Source organism: Podarcis erhardii, assembly GCF_964252035.2.
Source record: "Podarcis erhardii genome assembly, chromosome: 4".
NCBI classification, from domain to species: domain Eukaryota; kingdom Metazoa; phylum Chordata; class Lepidosauria; order Squamata; family Lacertidae; genus Podarcis; species Podarcis erhardii.
In genome coordinates this window covers 75,947,725-75,968,902 of record NC_138508.1, presented here as the reverse complement: position 1 = coordinate 75,968,902, position 21,178 = coordinate 75,947,725, and the positions used below count along the sequence as shown (strand labels likewise).

Here is a 21,178-nt window from a genome sequence, read left to right as displayed (position 1 = left end):
TTAGTAGCTCCTTCAGTCTATAGGAGACCACCTTTTGTGGTTTTGGGAGATGTTCCATCTCTGTTGCATCTTTTATAATTGCTCCAGTTGCACAAGGCTTTTCTGAAGCATTGCTCTGCCAATGGTGTCTTATTTATGTTTGCTGAGCATGGTTACATCACTGGCAGAGCGATGCTGCAGAAGAGCCTTCTGCAACTGGAGCAATTATAAAAGATGCAATGGAGATAGAAGCCATTTATTGGGGTCTCCTGTTAAGTTAAGAACTTTTCGGAGAGAGGACCTTTGGTCAGTGGCAGAGCATATGCCCAAGATCTTCAGGATCAGGAAGCAATTGATGTGAAAGTTCTCTGCCTGAGACCCTGGAGAGCCCAAAGTAGAGAATATTGGGCTAGAAAGACAAAAATATTTAGACCAGGCATTTTCCTAGGATGCTGTGGGGTCTTCCAGGTAATATCTTCCAAGTGGTCTAGTATTTATGGAATTTCTACCCCCTGCAGACTTGCCCCAGTCTTGCTCCAACCCCCTTAATGAACAAGGCAGCCCTAAAGATCAACAAGGAAGCATTTGCTGGAATGTGAAAGCTAATCCAAGTGCAGGTGAGCAGCTCTGTGTTTTTGTTTGTGAGAGACAGGTTTGAGCCTTGAGTCAAGAGACTTAAGTCTGCAGCCAAGGAGCCTGGTGAGGTGTGTGCACGATGGCAAATGCTAAAATAAATGCAAAAAAATAGGGAGCATATAGAAACTCAGCAGAGTGCAGTTGCAAAATGTCTTTTTTTCTTTTTGCCAATCAGTTTCCAGCGACTGCTGTTGCTTTATCTAAAATTTCAAAGAATAACATTTGGAATTAAAAGATAGGAGAGACACCTCATAGCAGAGAACACCTCACCAAAATGAGGACGAACCATTCCCTGCTCCCCAAGAAATTAGAACTGCAGCAGCAGCAGCAGCAGCAGCAAAAAGATCCATCAAAAACTGACCGGTAGTGCTATACCGGGGAAGTAGCCAATGAAAAGTCACTCATCTTCATCCTGGGACTATTATGATGGGCTGATCCAGGGACTGCATACAATGTGCAGCTTTATTCCTCCCTGCTCATTCAAAGACTGCGTGTGTGGAACACACACACACACACACACACACACACACACACCACCTGCCAGGAGCATCGCTGCAGCTTACCTGGAAGGGCCTGAGAATTACATGGAATTCTGGGTTGCAAATAAAGGTTCTCAAACCAATATGTGAATACATTATTGAGTAAGAAATATAGGAAAGGAACCATGAATCACTGGAGAGTGCTTTTTGTTAAATGTTTTTTAAAGTCAAATGTTTCTCTGCCCATAGAGCATTTCTCCCAGAATTTCATGGGTGGCGTACTTCCCTTGAAAGGTAATTGATACAACAGAATACCAGCATATTTATTCTGCGGCAAGGAGCACTTGTCACTATTCCTCCAGCCCCTACAAGTTATAACAATCTGTTTTATAATCACTTGGGACTGTGCTGTGTAATTATATGCTTAAACTGAATCCAACTACATCAGCTCAGATGTATTGGATCTGATGATCTATTCAAGTAATATATTTATGTTAATCTGCTTAGCTGCATTCATCAGCCTACAAGCTACTTTCTTTTTATCTTTAACTATGCACCCGTTTATCAAGTAGGTGCCCTGTCCTCCTACATTATGGAGGGAGGATTGTTCTAAGTTAGATAGTTAACTCAAGCCATTGCAATCAACATATTTTTATGCCTATTTCCTCTGCTGCCGCCTTGCATTTATATCAATGGCCCACGCTTTATTATAAGCATGGTACAAAATTTACCTTCGGTGCAAGTCTATTCATTAAACATTAACAGCTTTGTAGAGCAACAGTGCATAGCCGCTTAGAGGTCCTTCCACAAACTGTATATGAAATAGTTTGCACCTTTTGCTGTTGCAGATGTTCATTCAGTAGACAGGAGCGGGAGTCAGGAGCAAGCTGGCAATAAATCACACGCAGTCAGTGAAGCTAACTCTTTATTCCAGGAAATGCAGCAAACTCTAGTGAGCACAGCAACATGTCCCGGTAGATCTTGCCGGCTGCAATTTGGTGCACGGTACACGGAGACATCCAGTCATGTGAGAAAAGAGCTGGTGTCATGGACTGTCTGGATGCAGAGGAGTAGTGGGAGGTACCAGCTGGGAAGCCCCCAAGGGAAGAAGGCTCAGAGTTAGGAGGTTGGTGATGGGACGATGATGAGTGGTCATAGGGAGAAGAGGGAGCAGACTGGAAGGAGGAGGTGTTGGAAGCTGAAGCGGTAACAGGGCTTAGTGAGCAGGAAGGGGCTGTGGTGGAGAGCAGTCCAGACTCAGAGGCAGAAGTGGAGGCTGGAGAGAAGGGGCACCAAGAGGTAGAGAGGTTGAAGAAGCCAGTGAGTCTTCCTCTCTTGGGGTGCCCAGTTCCACTCCCCTGTGGTCTCCCAGAAGACAAAGAGGTATAAAGAGGGAAGAGCAAAGACAGACCAGATTGCTTAGGAAGGACCTGGAGGAGGAAGAGGAGGAGGAGGAGAAGAAAAAGAGTTTGGATTTGATATCCCGCTTTATCACTACCGAAGGAGTCTCAAAGCGGCTAATATTCTCCTTTCCCGTCCTCCCCCACAACAAACACTCTGTGAGGTGAGTGGGGCTGAGAGACTTCAAAGAAGTGTAACTAGCCTAAGGTCATCCAGCAGCTGCATGTGGAGGAGTGGGGACACGAACCCAGTTCACCAGATTACGAGTCTACCGCTCTTAACCACTACACCACACTGGCTCTCTAAGGAGGTGGCTTAGGAAACTGTGGAGAGGTGGGGACCTTCAGTCTTCACAACTGCCTCGTTGGAGCAAGATCTACTGGGAGGACCTGCTGGGCTCACTAGGTCTCCTAAGCTGTTTGTTTCTTTGAATAAACAGTTGACTTTGCTGAGGCCATGTGAGTTATTACTGACCTGCCCCGATACCTTCCTCTAGCATAAGTTCGCCTTTAAAATTGAACTGAATTTAATTTATCCACCATCCCTAGGTGGACAAGGATTAACCAAGACTGTGGGGGTTGTGGGTTGTGTTTATGTGTGTCATCAAGAAGCACCCTTACTTTGGATACTCATGGTATCCAGGGCATTCTTACTGTAATAGCAGCTTGATACAAAAGCTATTCCCAAAAATCCAGGGACAGAAGAAATCATTTATTCAGCTTGTGATCATTTGCCCTTTTCTCATCTCTAGCTATGACCAACCTCCTTGATCTATGCAGTCAAGAAAGTGCCTTATAGCTCCTTCTAATGGTAAATTGAATTTCTCACTTAATACAGTTAAAACTGTCACGGTCTATTTTGACTCGGACAGGGATGCCCTTCATGGCTTCAGAAGAAATCGAATCATTGAGTTTTATTTATTGTTACATGGATATTATCTTTCAAGGTTCTAGTAGTATTGACAAACAGAGGGCAGATTTACGTAGTCCCAAGTGTAACTTGGTAAATCCAATCAAATTTAATTTAGATGGTCCAAGTACACAGTTTGCTATGCAATCCAACATATGTTTACTGAAAATCAGGTCCCATTCTGTTCTGTGGGGCTTACTCCCTAGTAAATTACATTCAGGATTGAAGGCTATGTGTTAAAAATTCCAGTCAGCCAACCAGACAAGAAGAAAATCTTCCCAAGCCATGTTGAGAAATTTTGTTTTGTCTTTCTACAACCCAGAGGTATATACATTTTATGTAATTAAAAAGCAAAACAATCAATTTAGGGGATAAGGAATTATCACCAATTATGGCTTTGATTTCCCTAAGAAAACAGATACAAGATCATTTCTGTATCATTAGTCTAATGGACTGGGCTGGGGAAAGGATTGGAAGAGGCATTTTCTAAAACTAACGGACTTAGAGAAACTGAGTTTTGGAGCTCTTGAGTTCAGAACCAGGAGTGCAATAAAGAAATGATAGCTAATTTTAAAACATTTCAGATATTCTCTGCATTAGTGGAGAAGATAGTAATGCAATCAGGAGAGTCCCTTTCTCTAGACACTTCAGTAGGAAAAGTGGCCTGCTTTTGCATTTTTTAAATAAAAGAAATACTGTTTAATTCAATTTTTCAGAAATTGTTTTAAAAACCTGGTAGTGGTGGTTTGTCAGACGCCAGAATGCCGCATCAATTTATAATATGCAGCAAATGTTAAATTGGCTATCAAACTATAAAATATCATTTTTCAGACACTCATATGCTATGGTAATTTTATTCAGTCTTAAGCATTAATTAGAATGAGTTTGAATATAAAGGCATGAATCATCTATTGGAAACAGAAATAGCACTTCCAGATTTGATTTTCAAGTGGTGACCATCACAGATTGGAGCGGGGTCAACGAATGAGGCACAGAGTGTCTGGCTAAGGTCTACTTAAACATCACTGAGCCTTAAGGCTGCTTTCCCCTTGATTTCTACTTCCTCAGTAACACTGCAATTTCTTCATAATATAATGTCCAAAGTACTGGTGGATCTCATGCATATTTTCATCTGCAACCTATACTACCTAACTGTTGTTAGCCGCTCTGAGCCCGGCTTCGGCCGCGGAGGGCGGGATATAAATAAATTATTATTATTATTATTATTATTATTATTATTATTATTATTATTATTTACTGAAAGTACGGAGCAGGCAACTCTGAGGAATGCTTTGTACCTGGCAGTAGAAGGGAAAGATCTGATTTATTTATTTATTTATTTATACATGGGCACAATTCTACTCTATGATATGTGAGGTGGTTGTATATGGTGTCTGGAAACCAAGCCTTATGAGGAGCGGTTGAAGGAGCTGGGTATGTTCAGCTTGGAAAAGAGAAGACTGAGAGGAGATATGATAGCCATATTCAAATATCTCAAGGGCTGTCACGTGGAAGAGGGGGACAAGCTTGTTTTCTCCTGTTCTGGAGGGTAGGACACGAACCAATGGCTTCAAGTTACAAGAAAGGAGATTCCGACTAAATATCAAGAAGAACTTTCTGGCAGTAAGAGCTGTTTGACAGTGGAATGGACTCCTTCGGGAGGTTGTGGACTCTCCTTCCTTGGAGGTTTTTAAGCAGAGGTTGGATGGCCATATGTCTTGGATGTTTTAGTTGAGATTCCTGCATTGCAGGGGGTTGGACTAGATTACACTCAGAGTCCCTTCCAATTCTACAATTCTATGATTTCACATGGGAGGTATTTTTGCACAAAGTACACAGCAGAAACACACTGCAGGAAGCCACAACCATACATGATCCCCCAATGTGCATTTCCTAAGTATGTGATTGATTGCAGGCTAAGAAACAGCTAGGGGCTAAATACTGAACTGTATACATGTTGAATTGAAGCAACTCTAACTGAAGGTGAGGGCAATGACAGAATCAATCTTTCTGTTATGCTGTTGAGGGTTCACGTCTTAGATACATCTAAGACAGGGATGGAGTATCTCTGATCAGCAGATTTTGGAGGACTACAACTCCCATATTCACTGCCCATTGGCCATGCTGGCTGGAACTGATGGAACTTGGAACCCACCAACATCTAAGCAGGTGAGTGTTACCATAAATGTTAATGTTTGTCCAATGCGTCAACAGTGAAGCCAGAAGAATCTGTACTTGGATCTTCCAGAACATGTGAGAGGGATAGCTCAATTGGGAGAGCGTGAGACTTTTAATATGAGGGTCAGGGGCTGAAGCCTCACATTGGACAAAAGGTTCCTGTATTGCTGGGGTTGGACTAGATGACCTTGGTGGTCCCTTCCAGTTCTACAGTTCTATGATTCAAACTCATCACTTTAGCTGCTAGATTGTGATGACTCTGCCAGCCAATTTGAATTGCAGGACTGGCTTTCTAGCAGTCCTGGGAACTATAATGCAGAACCTAAATATCCTCGATTCTTCACACTTGTTTTCATTGGTCAGGAAAGGAAGTTAAGATGGCTGGATCTCATGGTATTTTCTTGGTTTTGTGTTGGAAGCTGACCCGAGGCTAAAGTGCTAAGTTGGGATATGGGTAGCTGTTTAGAAAAGCAAACTGAAAGCCGCACAAAACCAAGATGGATATGGCTTAATTCACAGAAGGACGGACACTTTTTGATGGCTTAAGCGTGGAGAACAGGAAAGATCTGGAAATACTTGTATTCCATCATACCTTTAAAAACAATGGTGTAAGAGGAAGAGATGGCTGGTAAATTCTGCATCCGATTGCTGAACTCCAGGAACATCCCTGGTTTGTCACGCGCATTGCTACTGCAGATTGCATCCTCAATGGCAGCACAATATTATACCCTTTTAAAAGGTAAAGGGACCCTTGACCATTAGGTCCATTTGTGGACAACTCTGGGGTTGTGGAGCTCATCTCGCTTTATTGGCTGAGGAAGCTGGCGTACAGCTTCCAGGTCATGTGGCCAGCATGACTAAGCCGCTTCTGGCGAACCAGAGCAGTGCACAGAAACGCCGTTTATCTTCCCACCGGAGTGGTACCTATTTATCTACTTGCACTTTGACATGCTGTAGAACTGCTAGGTTGGCAGGAGCAGGGACCGAGCAACAGGAGCTCACCCTGTTGCGGGGATTCGAACTGCCGACCTTCCAATCAGCAAGCCTTAGGCTCTGTGGTTTAACCCACAGCGCCACCCACACCCCATAATATACCCTTTGCAGGTGTATCTTTATAGGTATGATACCCTTTTAAATACCTGTAAATATCCAGCAGCAGTTCTGTGCCCCAGCTGCAGGAGAATGAACACTAAAGGCATGACACAGATCATGCTGGGATTTAGAACAACAACTGCTGTCCTCCTGGCCAGAAATATCTTACCAGTACGGTGTCTTTATGTCTAATGCCTTTCTAGCTCCCCCTCCTTTTTATTCTGAAGAGGGAGGAACTGATGTCAGTAATGGGTTATTGCCTAGCCTGCAATCACTAGAGTTTGTGTACCTGTGGAGAGAAGTAAAGGTACCCTCAAATAGTAAGTAAACCCCCTGAAAGGTGAGGCTGCAATTCCAGCGTACAAAGAGGTTAAGGAGTTTGGGCTTATTATATGTTCTGGCAGCAGGCAATATGTTGTGTTTTTTGTTGTTGTTGTTGAATTGTGACTCACTCTCCACAGAGCAACAGCTGAGCTGGATCCAATGAAGCTGAGTGTTGGAAGAAAAAATAAAAAATAAAAAATAAAGTACTTATTCACACAGCACAAGGGAAACCAAGGAATTTGCTCGCACAAGATATAGTTACAGCCGCCAACTTGGATGGTTTTAAAAGAGGATTAGACAAATTTGTGGAGGATAAGGCTACCAACTCTGGTGGCTATATTTTATCTCCACTTTCGGAGGCAGTGAGGTTTAAAGACTGTCTCAAGGCAAATTTTAAAAAATGTAGTATAAACGCCAACAATTGCGAAACACTTGCTTGCGAGCGCTCCAATTGGAGAACAGCCTTTACCAAAGGTGTCATGGGCTTTGAAGACACTTGAACTCAGGACAAAAGGGAGAAACGTGCTAAGAGGAAGGCACGCTTGGCAAATCCACACAGTGATCACCTCCCACCCGGAAACCAATGTCCCCACTGCAGAAGGACGTGTGGGTCCGGCATTGGCCTCCACAGTCACTTGCAGACTCATTGTTAAAACCATGTTTATGGAAGACAATCTTACTTGGCTGCGAGTGATCGCCAAAGAAGTATCTGAATGCCTGTTGCTGGGAAGTATAAGTGCTCTTGTGCTCAGGTTTTGCTGCTGGGCTTCCGGTAGGCATCTGGTCAAACTACTGTGAGAACAGGACGCTAGACTAGATGGACCTTTGCCTGCCCATAAATATAACAATGTTAGTGGCGATATTAAAACCATATCTGGTAGAGAATTTTCCTTCTTCTATTCTTTCACTCTGAAAAAAAAGGTCGCCTACTTCAGTTGCCACATGATAGTTACAGGGTGATGCATGGGCCAGAGGAAAGTTCTTAAGTACCCCCACCATGATAATCCTTCTCCAATGAAAGACCAGCACAAGTATACTAGAATCACAGAATCGTAGAATTGGAAGGGACCCCAGGGGTCATCTAGTCCAACCCCCTGCAATGCAGGAATCTCAGCTAAAGCATCCATGGCAGAGAATCTTTAAAGCCCTAGTAGGAGTCTTTATAGGCCTAACTTGGTACAAGAAGTAAAACAATAGTTCCTGGGAGCAATGAAAAGAATGGCATAAATACAAAAATCTTAAACACATGTCCCTCCCTTTTTGAAACTGGCCCTTTTTAAATTGTGCTCCAAGAAATGGTGGCTACAATGTCTCTCACTCCTAGAACCCCTTCAGATAAGCTGAAACCATACAGGCACCAGAGTAAGGTCATTTCACACATCACTTTCCTCAGGTGCACACTAAAGGTAAAGGGACCCCTGACCATTAGGTCCAGTCGTGGATGACTCTGGGGTTGCGGCACTCATCTCACTTTATTGGCGGAGGGAACCGGCATACAGCTTCTGGGTCATGTGGCCAGCATGACTAAGCTGCTTCTGGCGAACCAGAGCAGCTCACGGAAACACCGTTTACCTTCCCGCCGGAGCAGTACCTATTTATCTACTTGCACTTTGACGTGCTTTTGAACTGCTAGGTTGGCAGAAGCTGGGCCAAGCAACGGGAGCTCACCCCGTCGTGGGGATTCGAACCGCCAACCTTCTGATTGGCAAGTCCTGGGCTCTGTGGTTTAACCCACAGCGCCACCCAGGTCCCTCAGGTGCGCACTAAGATGTTCTAAAGATCCCTTTCCTAACCTCATGCCCTCTGGATATTTTGGAACACAACTCCCATCATTTTGGGCATTGGCCTTGCTGGCTGGGCTGGGTCTGGTGGGAATTGGAATGTGAAACAGCTGGAGGTCACCAGGTCGGGAGCAGCAGTTTTAAAGTGTACCCCTAAAAATGCATGAACACTGTGCAAGCAAAAAGCCCCCAACAAAACAAGTTTGCAAAGCTAGCATCATGATAGGGAACCAGGAGTCCTTGCAACTCCCTGTTGAGAGCATTTTCAGTAGCAAAACAAAGTTTTGCTTCTCCATATTCTTCAGAGCTGCCAGCAGTAAACTGGTGGTGGGAACAAACTAGGTAGATTTTTTTTGCAGGGGCAAAAATTCAGAAGCTGGTTTAACGAAGCCATTGGTTGAAAACAGACGCTGCGAATTCCCCCCTTACCCAAATATCACCGAAAGCTTCATCTCCGCCCTCCAAAAGCTTGGGGAGAGATTGAGTTTTGCTGACTGAAGGAGGAAGGCGTCCTCGGACTCAATGAGCGCAGAAGGTCTGGGCGGGCTCGTTGGCCGGCGTGCTGCCCTGCTGGGGCAGATTAAGGCGCAAAGGGAGAGAGGGAGGAAGGCGCGCTTGGTGGCAGGAAGGAGAGCGCAGACTGAAGAGGCTGTTGCGCCCGCCGCCGCCGCCGCCGCCACGATAAAGCAAAACGCACGCGCAACGCGTCGGTTCCCTGCCTCCAGCTTGGAGCTGTCTAACGCTGCTGGTGCTGAAACAGCGCGCGGACCCAACCCCTGTGAGCCCAGTGACCAGAGCTAAAGAGGGAAGCCGGTCAGAATCGCCACTGTTCCGGGAAACGGGCGCCAGCAAGGCTGTGAGTTTCCAGAGAAGCGAAGTGAAGCGTTCCTCGCGTCGCAGAAAAGGACTCGGAGCTGCCTTCATAGGACCAGCGTGGGAAAGTGCCCCTCGGGATGGATCTGACCGGACGCGCTCCCTTAGGGAGGGCTTGAAGGCTGCCCTCGGATATTTTTAATATTAATATTATTAATCTCGTGGTTTCCTCACTTTGTTTTTGTTTCTCCTCTTCCTTCCTCGTTTCGAAGAGGCCATGTCCCCGCAGTCTGCGCACACCAAGAAAGAGCAGGTAGGAAACTTGGTAACTTTTCTGCAAAGTAGCCGCGACGGTGCATGAGCGCAAGGGAAACAGGACTTCCCTACTTGCTGGTGGAAGGCGTTAAATTGAGGGGCTCGGCTGTATTGCAAAAAGCGGTGTGTGTGGGGGGGGGGGAATCCCAAGAGCGACAGGGTAATAGACTGGGGGCATCAAAGACGCGCCTGTGCTTTTTGATCTCAAAGAGAGGAACCCCCTGTAGTTCGCAGCATAACTATTATTATACGAACCGAGTAGGATACAGAACGCCCCTGAATCCTTCTTTATTTTCAGTGCTAGAGCTCAGATTTGAGACATCTGGAAGAAAACGGTGCCGTTGAGCACGTGCAAAGGGCTGGCATAGCGTAGAAGGGCTTCTGTGACTCCGTGGTGCTTTTTAAAAATTTTAGAAAGTAAACATTGGGGGCAAGTCTCTCCAACTATACCGAGTCCCTTTCCAGGCAAGGAGAGTATCTAAGCCCATACCTTGAAGGTGGCCAGAAATGTGCGCGGAACAAGCCAATTGCCTGACATTTTGATCCCTGTAAAGACCTTAACAGGATAGCAAAAGCCTAGAGCTGCTTTTCCTTTTAGCCGGTCTTACTCTTAGTCTCTCTCTGTAATCTTAATGCGCCAGGCACTGGGCTTGTCATGCAGAGCCCCGCTCTTCCTCGGCCTCCTATGTTGCACCGGGAAGCGGGTCGCTCCATCGCCACCCCTCCCTTCTCTCAGAGCTTAGCCTGGAATGGGGCTTGCTTCTAGCCTCCCATTTGCTTTGGAGAACATTCCAGGCTAAACAAATTCTCTTGCTAATTGTGCATGTGCCGCTGAAACGGATTTCCCCCCTCTCGTGTTACTTTTGGGTTGACCCTGGTTCCCTTTTGCATAAAGATTCACTGTAAAGTTTTGCTGAGAACAGAATTCAGGCAGAGGCAGTTCTGATGGGAAGGTGGGAAGGTTGCAGTGGATGGAGTTGGAAGGGTTAACCCTTCCTTCTTTAGCTGGGACCCCACTCCGCAACCAAAATACTCCCAATGCACGACAATTAGGCTTTTAAAATGCCCGATTGACTCTAAATTGAAACTTAACCAAGAAAAAAACCTCCAAAAAACAAACCAAATTATTTCCTGGGAAGAGGAAGACAAGATGAGAAGACTATCTGGGTCAAATGGGGAACTATTGAGGATTGCTGGTCAGATTGCCCTACCTGCATTAAGGCAGGTAAAATGAATGGCAAGATGGCAGGAGAATTTAGTCTTCTTAAGAAACATGTGTGGCACAAAGAACATTGTGGAGTTTGCAAAAGTGCTTGGAGTATGTGTGTGTTTTCTTCTGTAGCTGTCCATGTTGACTTCTCCCAAAATGCATGTCTTCCTGCAACGTTTTCACCCACTGCCCTTCTACCTTACAGATAGCTATTTTAGAAGTGCATGGGAAAAGTAAAATGATGGTTTTTCAGGAATGGGGATTTCATTTCCCCCTTGGATGCAGAATGTAATGCAGAGAAGGGGAACTTGTGGTCTTCCAGATGTTGCTGGACTTATGTCAGTCCCAGCCAGCATGGCCAATGCCCATGTCTGTGAGTTCTGTTTTGTTACATTCTGTCATTGTATAAGAAATTAAAGCCAAGGCAAAGCTATTCCAATGAAGGAGCAGAACATCGCAAAATAAGGGCTAATCCCATTCACCATGGTTTCCATTGAGTTCTGTGGAACAAAAAAGCAGCAGGGGCATAATGGAAGAGAAGCAAAGCATTGTCCCAGGCAGTCTTGCCAGCAATATACTGGCCCTTTCTACAGTTGTCCCACCTGTTGAAAGGCCAAACCTTTCAATATGTATGTATCTAAAGGTCCATTGTTTTTGAACTAGGAGTGAGGCTGTGGAAAGTGTTTGTGGCAGCCTTGAGAGGGCATTACCCTCACCCATCTTTGCTGCCCATGTCTTAGGAAGATGGCGGTGGCTTGGGTGAGGGTTGTGAGAGGAGGAGACAGAGAAATGGCTCTGGACTCCATCCTAGGTATCACAATCGTCATATTGACCATGTTTGGTTGAGGAAAGACTCTTTTCACCTGTCTTTCTGACATGGATAGCGGCAATAGCAGTTGCACCAATTCACTTCATTGCCGTTCACTGAAGATACTGCCCACATCAGCAGTTGTGGTACCCATCCTGTTTTTGGGGGAACAGAGTTGGTTGCTGCCACCGGAGCTCCGAGGTGGGAGCTTTGAACTGCTTTGAACTGAGTAGGAGGTGGGCAGATTTTCCTTCTTGCTTCCTCCCTCTCCCCATCCCCTTGGGCTTGACCTGGAGTGAAGGTGGGTTGAAGGTGGGTTGTCATGACCAGCCTTACTCCACAGTAAACAGAATGCCAGAGAAGACAGAATGAATGTCTCTGGTTGATGTGTCTTTGTCACCCTTTGGGAATTCTCGCATTACACACTTAAGGTTTAGGAAATACAACTAAAGATTTAGGGGGAGGGTATGCCTTTATTAAAAAAGCAGATGATGTGACTATAAATAGCCTTCCCTCTTCCTGACTAGATAGTGGGAGGCAACAAAAATGCACAAGTGTGCTTAGAACAGGCTTCCAAAAGTGCCCAATAATAGTTTTTGTACGTGTAATAAAAAAAGTTACTATTTTGCAATGCTCTCTCTTTGACTAGAGAGAGGATAGCTGCATAAAAGAAATGAGAAGGCACACCAGAGTTGGGGAACTTGTGGTCTTCCAGATACTTTTAGACCCTCAGCTCCCATCAGCATAGCCAGTGGTCAGGAATGATGGGAGTTGTAGTCAAGCAACACCTGGGGGATCAAAGCAGGGGCAGACTTTGGCCTCTCAAATTCCAGCAGGGCCAAAATTGGGCACCTCCACCTCTCGCCTTCCATTCTGCTCAATTCACTATGTCATGGTTCCGATGCCCTGCAGTGCCCCTAGGCTCAGCGCCCAGTGTGGCAGAACCAGTCGTGCTGCCCTAAATCCTCTTCTGACCAAAGCTTCCCCACTCTGCTTCCCCACACAATGGGGAACCATAGTCCCATAATCTTCACTTCTTCACTATGATCTGTCTCCAGCCGATGTTGCTAATTTGAGCCACTTTGTTAATATGTGAAAAAAGACCACCCTCTTCATTTTTGTCTGACGTTGAGATGCTTTATGGTGTCATTTCCTTAGTGTTACTGATGCTTGGAGATTCAGGGACAGTTCCCATGCTCTTTGTGCACATTCTTTTTCAGCATAGGCTCTCAGCCACAGTTTGGGAGTAGTTGACAACAAATACAGGCTTGGGTTCGAGTTTGCCATCACGTTGCTGATGGGAAATAGTGGTCTCTCCTGATGGAAAACGAGTCACAACACTGGTTCACATTCCACGCTTTGCATCCAGGCAAAAAAAAAAAAGTTCTTCCATGCATGTATGAAGCATATGAACTTAGAAAGCTCACAGATCTATCCCAGCCTTTCCAATTTCTGTAATGAGAGCTTCCCAAACTCATAACACTAGCCTAAAAGTCATAGGGTTGTAACTGACTAAATCTTCTCAGAGCAGAAATGTTGAAACCAGTGGACTTGAATTTGTTGTGACGAACATTAAGTCCATTGATTTTGGTGGATACCTGTGTATAATTTAGTGGACATAACCCATGCCATCTGAACTCAATGCCCTTACTTCATATTCTGATGGCTAGTTGTGGATATTCAGTGTGAAGAAAAGACAGTCCATGCGTGCTTGAAATCACTCTCATCTTTATTATTGCTCCATAGGAATTAGCATACACCCTGGAATTAAAACTAGGTTAAATCAAAGTCACATACATATTGTGTCATTCTCAACAGTGTTGGTAATTGTGGAACTGAATTTGTACTAGAACCAGTGAGAAATGAATACCGCTTAGGTCCTTGTGGTCTGCAATTTAAAGCAAAATATGTTTTACCTTTTTTCATCCCATGATAGACAAAACTGCCAAGGGAGTTTTCACATTTAAGGCTGCAATCCTGTATCTACTCTTCTGGGAGTAAACACCACTGAACTCCATGGAACTTACTTCTGAGTAGAAATGTATAGGAGTGTCCTCGCATCACTATGGCAGTATTCTACTGATCCATAACACCTTGTCAATTGTGTGCCGGATAATATTTCACACCTGTGCAAATGGCACACTCCTCCTTCTCTAGTGTGGAAGAGGCCACACTCCTAAGGGAAAAGAACCATACATTTTGCTTCTCTATAGTAAAACTAAAAGATGATCAGCAGGCTATCTTTAAGCTTTTGATAAGATTCCAAGGAACCCTAAGTTTCTCTGGGAAATGGCTGATGCAGAAGGTTAGCACAAACATGTGCTAACTTGTTGACTTTTAAGTTCTGCTGCACAGAAAAAAGCTTCTCATGATTTCCCTATTCCTCTTCACAAGCCAGTGGGAAAAATGCTTATTTCTCTGTGTGATCCTGGGATTCTCAGTGTGATCCATGAGACATGGGAACTATGACAACCTTGTAGTAAACAGACTGCAAAAAGGGAGCTCATTATTTCTAGAAATTGCTCGCAGCCAGACACATCTGCTGTGACTGAAAACCCACAATCTATCTTTTCTTATTGGTAGAAGTGTTTGCCCTGTCCCATCCTGTCCTAGTTTTTCCAGAGAGATTGTTAGTCCAATCCACCTGAGGAAGATCATCCTTTCCTATATATGAGGATCGCAACATTTAGACTGCAGCCCCATAGCACCTTATCGACAACAAGTCCCTTTGAAAACAGTGGGGCTTATTTTTGAGCAGGTACAGTTGGTTTGCACTTTTCCAGTGGTCTATTTTTTAAAAAAATAAAAAACCTTTTCAATTAAATAAAAGTGTGCTTCCAATTAATTGGATAGCACTACACACACACACACACACACACACACACACACACACACACACTTAGTTTTTCCTCGTTTGCTCATCTCTCTCTCTCTTTTCCTGTTGTTTCCCATGTGCTAAAGTTTAGTTTGCATGCTCTGCAGGGCAGGGACCCAGTTTCTGTAAAGTGCTGTGCACACTGATGGTGCAATAGCAAAACCAGTGAGTAACAAGGACCACCTTGAAAAGTGGCATTTTTATTTCTTTTTCTCACATACAGGAGAAATGCCTCTTCTAAGGTGCTGCCTGCTATGATGTGTTTGCACCATCCAAAACTAAAGAAAGTATTGCTTCTGAAATTTTGGTTTCCCTGATATGCAAATATAATTTATAGGTGATTCAACTAGATGTCATGTGATGAACTGATTGGTCGTTCTTTAATCAGATTGCATTAAGGTCTGTGTACCAAGGCTTGTTCCATATTCCCTCTTTTTCTATTGCCGTTTTAGCCATGCCCTGATACAATAGCGCTTCCTTGGTCTTGGATCTTGAATTTATGAATTTACACCACTACCTGGCTACTCCTTTGTCTTCATTTTGTCACTGGCTGAGGACATTTTTGTTCTCCGTGACATTGTCTGGCTATTTGTTCCTCTACTGTTGTTCACTTCCATACCATACATTGAAAGCACTCTTATTCCACTTTAACAGGCATGGCTTCCCCCCAAAGAATCCTGGGAATTACACACAGCTAAAGTTCTCTGCAGGTGGTGCTGTGGTCTAAACCACAGAGCCTAGGACTTGCCAATCAGAAGGTCGGCAGTTCAAATCCCTGAGACGGGGTGAGCTCCCGTTGTTCGGTCCCTGCTCCTGCCAACCTTGCAGTTCGAAAGCACGTCAAAGTGCAAGTAGATAAATAGGTACCACTCTGGTGGGAAGGTAAACGGTGTTTCCGTGCACTGCTCTGGTTCACCACTCTGCTGGCACATGACCTGGAAGCTGTCTGCGGACAAACGCCAGCTCCCTTGGCCGATAGAGCGAGATAAGCGCCGCAACCCCAGAGTCGTCCGTGACTGGACCTAATATGGTCAGGGGTAATTTTACCTTTTTACCTAAAGTTCCCTGCACTCTTAACAAACTAAGATTCCCAGGATTCTCTGGGGGAAGCATTGTCTGTTAAGTGGTATAGAAGTGCTTTCAGTGTGTGGTGTGACCATTCCATGCATCGTTTCCTCAGGCTACTGCTTTTTGTTGTTGTTTCATTGCTTTTAGCCAGCTTGCCTCTTCACCCCAAATTTGTAGCTTTCCTCTCTTGCTCTCTCCATGCAGCACACAATACTTCCTGACTCCATTTCCCGCCCATTTCCTCATGCTTCATATTCACCTACCCTTCTTGAAGGTTCATCTTCCTCAGTACATTGTTCTGCACTCTTCCTTCATTCTTCTTCCCCCTGGGCTCTTTATTCCTCAGCTTCCCAACCTCCTAGTATTTCTTTCCATTTCCACAGCCTGTGTGAGATATTGGTTCCAGTCAAGCTGACATTTTTTCCTCCCCTCACAGAATTTGGACTGCAAACTGTTTTGCTTTCCTGTGTAACTGAATGTTCCATGCCAGTGTCAGAGGCTTCTCTGATACAAGCACTACACAACGTAGATTTTTTTTTTAAACGTTTTGTGCTCCTCTCTATTTTCCCCCAGTCTCTTTGAATAGAAAACACAATACACAAAACTGCAACCACAGAATGTGAGGGAGGGAGGGAGAGAGAGACTACCTATCTCATATGAAAATGTGTATCTTGATCTCTGAAGCTGATAAGACACGATAATATTGGAAGAGAAAGTTCTTCTGAAATGAAAGGGATTAAGATTTTAGTTGAATAGGCATGGGCTGGAGAAGGATATTGACATAATGGGGTCAAGGCACCCCACATGGGCCCTCTGCAGTAGCATGTATGGATGAGATGTTCTTCCTCTGGTTCTCAAACCTTTCCATTTTATCCTGTCAGGTGGAATTTCAATGGAATTGTGACACTTGCCTTTTTCTGGCTTGTGCGCAATAATCGTTCTATTGAAGCAGGTTTTGCGTGCATTCAGAACATGCTGGCATCAACACCTGGCATCTGTGGACAGCTGTTGGAGCTGCATCACTCTGACAGGGTTCACTACGAACCCCTGCTCTACCTCCTGCCTTTATTCATTTTTTGGTCCAGTGCTCTAAGACAGGGGCCAGGAACCTGTAGCCCTTCGGATGCTGTTACGATTCCAGCTCCCATCAGCCTCTCAACCAGCCTTGCTAATGGTCAGAGAAGATGGGAGTTGCAGTCCAACAGTGTCTAGAGGAAGGTCACAAGCTCTGCACTTCTGCTCTAAGGCATCATGAGAGTTTAAAGCGGTGACCCTCAGGCACATGCCATAGCTGCAGTGTAAGCCTGTGAAGGCTCACCATCATAGCTGGGGGAAGGTCCATCAGAATGCGCTTTGGCCAGAGCCTCTTCAACCAGGAGCTGTCCTTGGGATATATAGGTCAAGGATGGGCTGGATAAAGGAGGCACATTTTGGCCCAGATGTGTTCCCAGCTTAACTCATCTAGCTGGACCTCAATGTCTCCCTCCCTCCTTCAAGCCTTCAGTACCACATATAACTTAACCAATTAACAGTGTGTACCTATTGGAGTTCACTTCGTTTAGTGGTCTGCCTGCAAATACACTAGCTTGAGCAATGTGAACCAATTGTACTAAAGATCCCTGTGTTGGGCCCAAAGGGAAACCTTCACAATTGGGGGAAGGGAGGCATCTCTTAGCCTAAAAAGCCCTTTATCTGCCATCTTCATGAAGGATAAAATTATCAATGCTTCCTAACCATGATAGCTATGTTCTGCCTCCATCGTCAGAGGCAGTAATGCTTCTGAACAGCAGCTGCTGGAAACCACAGGAGGGGCAGAGGGGCAGAAGGAGGGTGCTCTAGTGCTCAGGTCCTGCTTGCAGATTCAAATCCAGACTCTTTCCTCCAGAAGAAGAGTCTGGATTTGATATCCCGCTTTATCACTACCCAAAGGAGTCTCAAAGCGGCTAACAATCTCCTTTCCCTTCCTCCTCCACAACAAACACTCTGTGAGGTGAGTGGGGCTGAGAGACTTCAAAGAAGTGTGACTAGCCCAAGGTCACCCAGCAGCTGCATGTGGAGGAGTGGGGACATGAACCCAGTTCACCAGATTACGAGTCTACCGCTCTTAACCACTACACCACACTGGCCCATACAACACAGAGTTGCTCATTCTACTGTGTTTCCCTTTATCCATGAGTCCATTAAGGATTCACTGCCATTCGATGAACCAGTGGTCAGAGATGAAGATGGGGAGTCTCTGAAAGAAACACAGGAATTTGGGCAAAACCATTATTTATCTCAGGGAAGACCTTACTTGGAAAATAAATACAACCCAGGTGGTTAAGAAAGCCCAACAGAGACTCCATCTCCTCAGAGTATTGTGGAAGAACGATGTCAATCAAAATTTGATGATCTCCTTCTACCGGTCAACAATAGAAAGTGTCCTTTCATACTGCATCATGGTGTGGTACGCTGGTTTGACATCATCTGATAGGAAGTGCCTACAGAGGGTGGTGAATACAGCACAAGATATTATGGGCTGTCCCGTGAATCCACAGGATGAAATAGCAGAAGAACGTTGCCTCAGGAGAGTGAGGAAAATTCTCAGGGATGATTCACACCCTGGCCGGCACTTTCTTGATCTCCTGCCCTCGGGCAGAAGATATAGAAGCATAATTAGTCGCACCAACAGGGTAAAGAACAGCTTCTATCCATGGGCTGTTAGGCTGCTGAATGAAAAGATAACAACAGGGCAACTGACTTTCAGGTTTGGTGGGTGTGCGTCAGTAAACGAGGGGAATTAAGACTAAGAGAGCTGAGTGGGGGGTGCTCGTGTAATCTTACTGTATACAAGTTGCACAAGTGACAATAAAGTATTTCAATTCAATTTTAATTTAAACAGCTGTGATGAGATGCAGCCAATTTAAATGCAAACAGGCCAAAGTTACATCGTCCTTCATGATGATCACTCCCAGGAACTGACCCCCCCCCACCTGTGGCAGGACAAGAATTCAGTGTTAGAAAGCAACCAGTTCTGCTCTGCAGCAGGGAGATTCAGTGTGGCACGAAAACTAATGTCGAGAAGTTTGCTTTGAACCCTGCCATAATGTGGAACTGCTTCAGAGAAGCTATGGCCTCCCTTAGTTCACTCAGCGTCAGCGGATGTCAAGTCAGATGGTTTAATATCTTTGCTTTGGAACCTAAAGGATTCTTGGCAACTTAGAGGTACTGAAAATTGGGGAGGGGTTGGATTTGCCAGGTGAAAACCTTGAGAGATTTCTAAAAATGCTCTTGAGGAGAAACAGAAGGGTGACAACCAGTGCCACACACTGGACTGGTTGGAAGTAGGAAAGGGGGCAGCTGGGGGCTGACTGAGAGCAGAATGAGATAGGTGGGGCAGCACCCCATTTACCCCAATGGACCAACCTTTGCTGTCTCAGGGTAATTCATACTGAACACCAAAGGACTTATTTCTCAGCAGAAATGTATAGGATTTGACTGCGTGAATGAAGATATGAAATAGAAGTTATAGTGGCTCTTCTAAAACATTAATTATGGTTACCAGATTTTTTTCAATGAATCCGGGGACACTTTTTTTTTTGTTTTGAAGCTGAGGAGCAACAGGGAGTCAGTAGTGAGGATGGTGAGGCAAAAGACCCTGGGCCCAAGCACACATGCATATTGTATAAAGGTGCAAAGCCCTTCTTTCGCACCCTGTGAAACATAAATGTGCAGAGTTTTTAAAAAACAGCAACGGCGCGCTGCCCACTCATGACCCCTGAGCCTCCCCCGATCTCTTTCCCCCTTCCCTCTTTGTTTTGACTGATTGGGGGAGGCTTGGGAATCACGGGCGGCCGGCCACTGCCCATTTTTAAAAAAAAATCTGTGCATTATGTTTCACAGGGTACAAAAGAAGGGTTTTGCACCTTGCCTGGCAGAGAAACTGCATGCCTTGAGACCCTCCTGGGCAATGGCCACCCACTCGCGACTCTCAAGCCTCCCCTGATCTGTCAAAACAGAGGGGGAAGGGGGCAGGAGATCTGTACAGCTGGACGTCCCTGTTTCCCCTTCAGCAGTGGCTCCTGAAGCCAGCCAGAGCCAACTGCGCTACCAGGCTGGCTCCAGGCTGCCAAGACTGCCGCTGCAATGATTCCCGGGAACAGATTTGCAAATCCGGGGACTGTCCCCGGGAACTGGGGACTTCTGGTAACCCTAAATTAAGCTGCAATCTTTATCCAAAGTGGGGTCCCTTTGATTTAAAATTCAGCGCCCCCATGTCTCATCTTCTGCTGAATTCATTACGTCATAGTTACAATGTCCCGTGGCGCCTCCTAGGGTCAGCACCGAGTGTTGCTGCCTAAAACCCACCTCTGCTTTGGGTCCCTTCCCTTCTCCATTAGCCATTCTGTTTTTATCTACTATGGTTTTATTCCATGAGCTGTAACCTGTAAGATCAAAAAGGGTATGGAAGACGCAAGAGGGGTGTAGTGGAGCACTCTGTTAATTTTCTTAATTTGAGGCCATATGCTCTTATACTCCCTCCATGATAAATATAAATGAATAAATATAAATAAATTAAAAGAGGATCAGAAAGCACGTTTGATTTGAACATCTTTGTTTATACTACAATACAAATAAGGAGAAGAATTCACATGGAAGTATCACTTCCATATAGCAATGCACATTATATCATCAGAAGACAATAGTATTAAAAAAAGGTAGATTAAATTACTATTTACTTTTTTTTAAAAAAAGAACTTTTCTGGCCCTTTTTTAAGTGAAAATTTTCAAATCGCAGCATGAAAATTAATTGTTCTGGCAATGTTTGATTCAATATTTAGCCTGGCCAAATCCACAAGATATTCCTGAGGCATTGTAGAGCTTAAATAATTCTTAATTAGCTTAAGTTTGCTAAATGACCTTTCTCCAGAAGCTGCTGTTGCTGACATGGTTAATAGCATTCTTAAGCTAAACACAAACATTTTGGAAACAGGCCACCAAGTTTGTACTCTGCTAATAAGTTCAACAGATTTAATGGCCTTAACTGTGAATTTTCAAGATTTGCTTTATGTATTGAGGATAAATGTCACATTTCTTTTCCAAGATCATCACCATTAAGGTCAGCAGGATATTGCTCTAATAAAGCAAAAGCTTTTCTTTCCACATCCCAGACGTGGTGATATATTTCCACAAGAAATCAACTTTTTTTCCTGCTAACTGCTTAACAGCAAATGTAATAAAATGCATTTTCTGAAGTAGACTCCTTCTGGAGAACCACCTGTAGCATTTCATTTCTTCCAAGTTAGCATCAGGTGATGTCATCCTGCAGCC

The 21,178-nt window shown here is 44.7% G+C and overlaps 1 protein-coding gene across 2 annotated transcripts in view; it reads left to right on the top strand.

Annotated features, from left to right (window-relative positions):
• The first annotated feature begins 9,304 nt into the window (after positions 1 to 9,304).
• The window catches only part of CNGA3 (cyclic nucleotide gated channel subunit alpha 3), a 39,868-nt gene continuing 27,994 nt past the window's right edge, over positions 9,305 to 21,178 (top strand). For both annotated transcript variants that reach the window (XM_081858977.1, XM_081858976.1), the window contains exon 1: positions 9,305 to 9,905. The gene's annotated coding sequence lies outside the window, so the exon portion shown is untranslated. The remainder of the gene's footprint in view (positions 9,906 to 21,178) is intronic.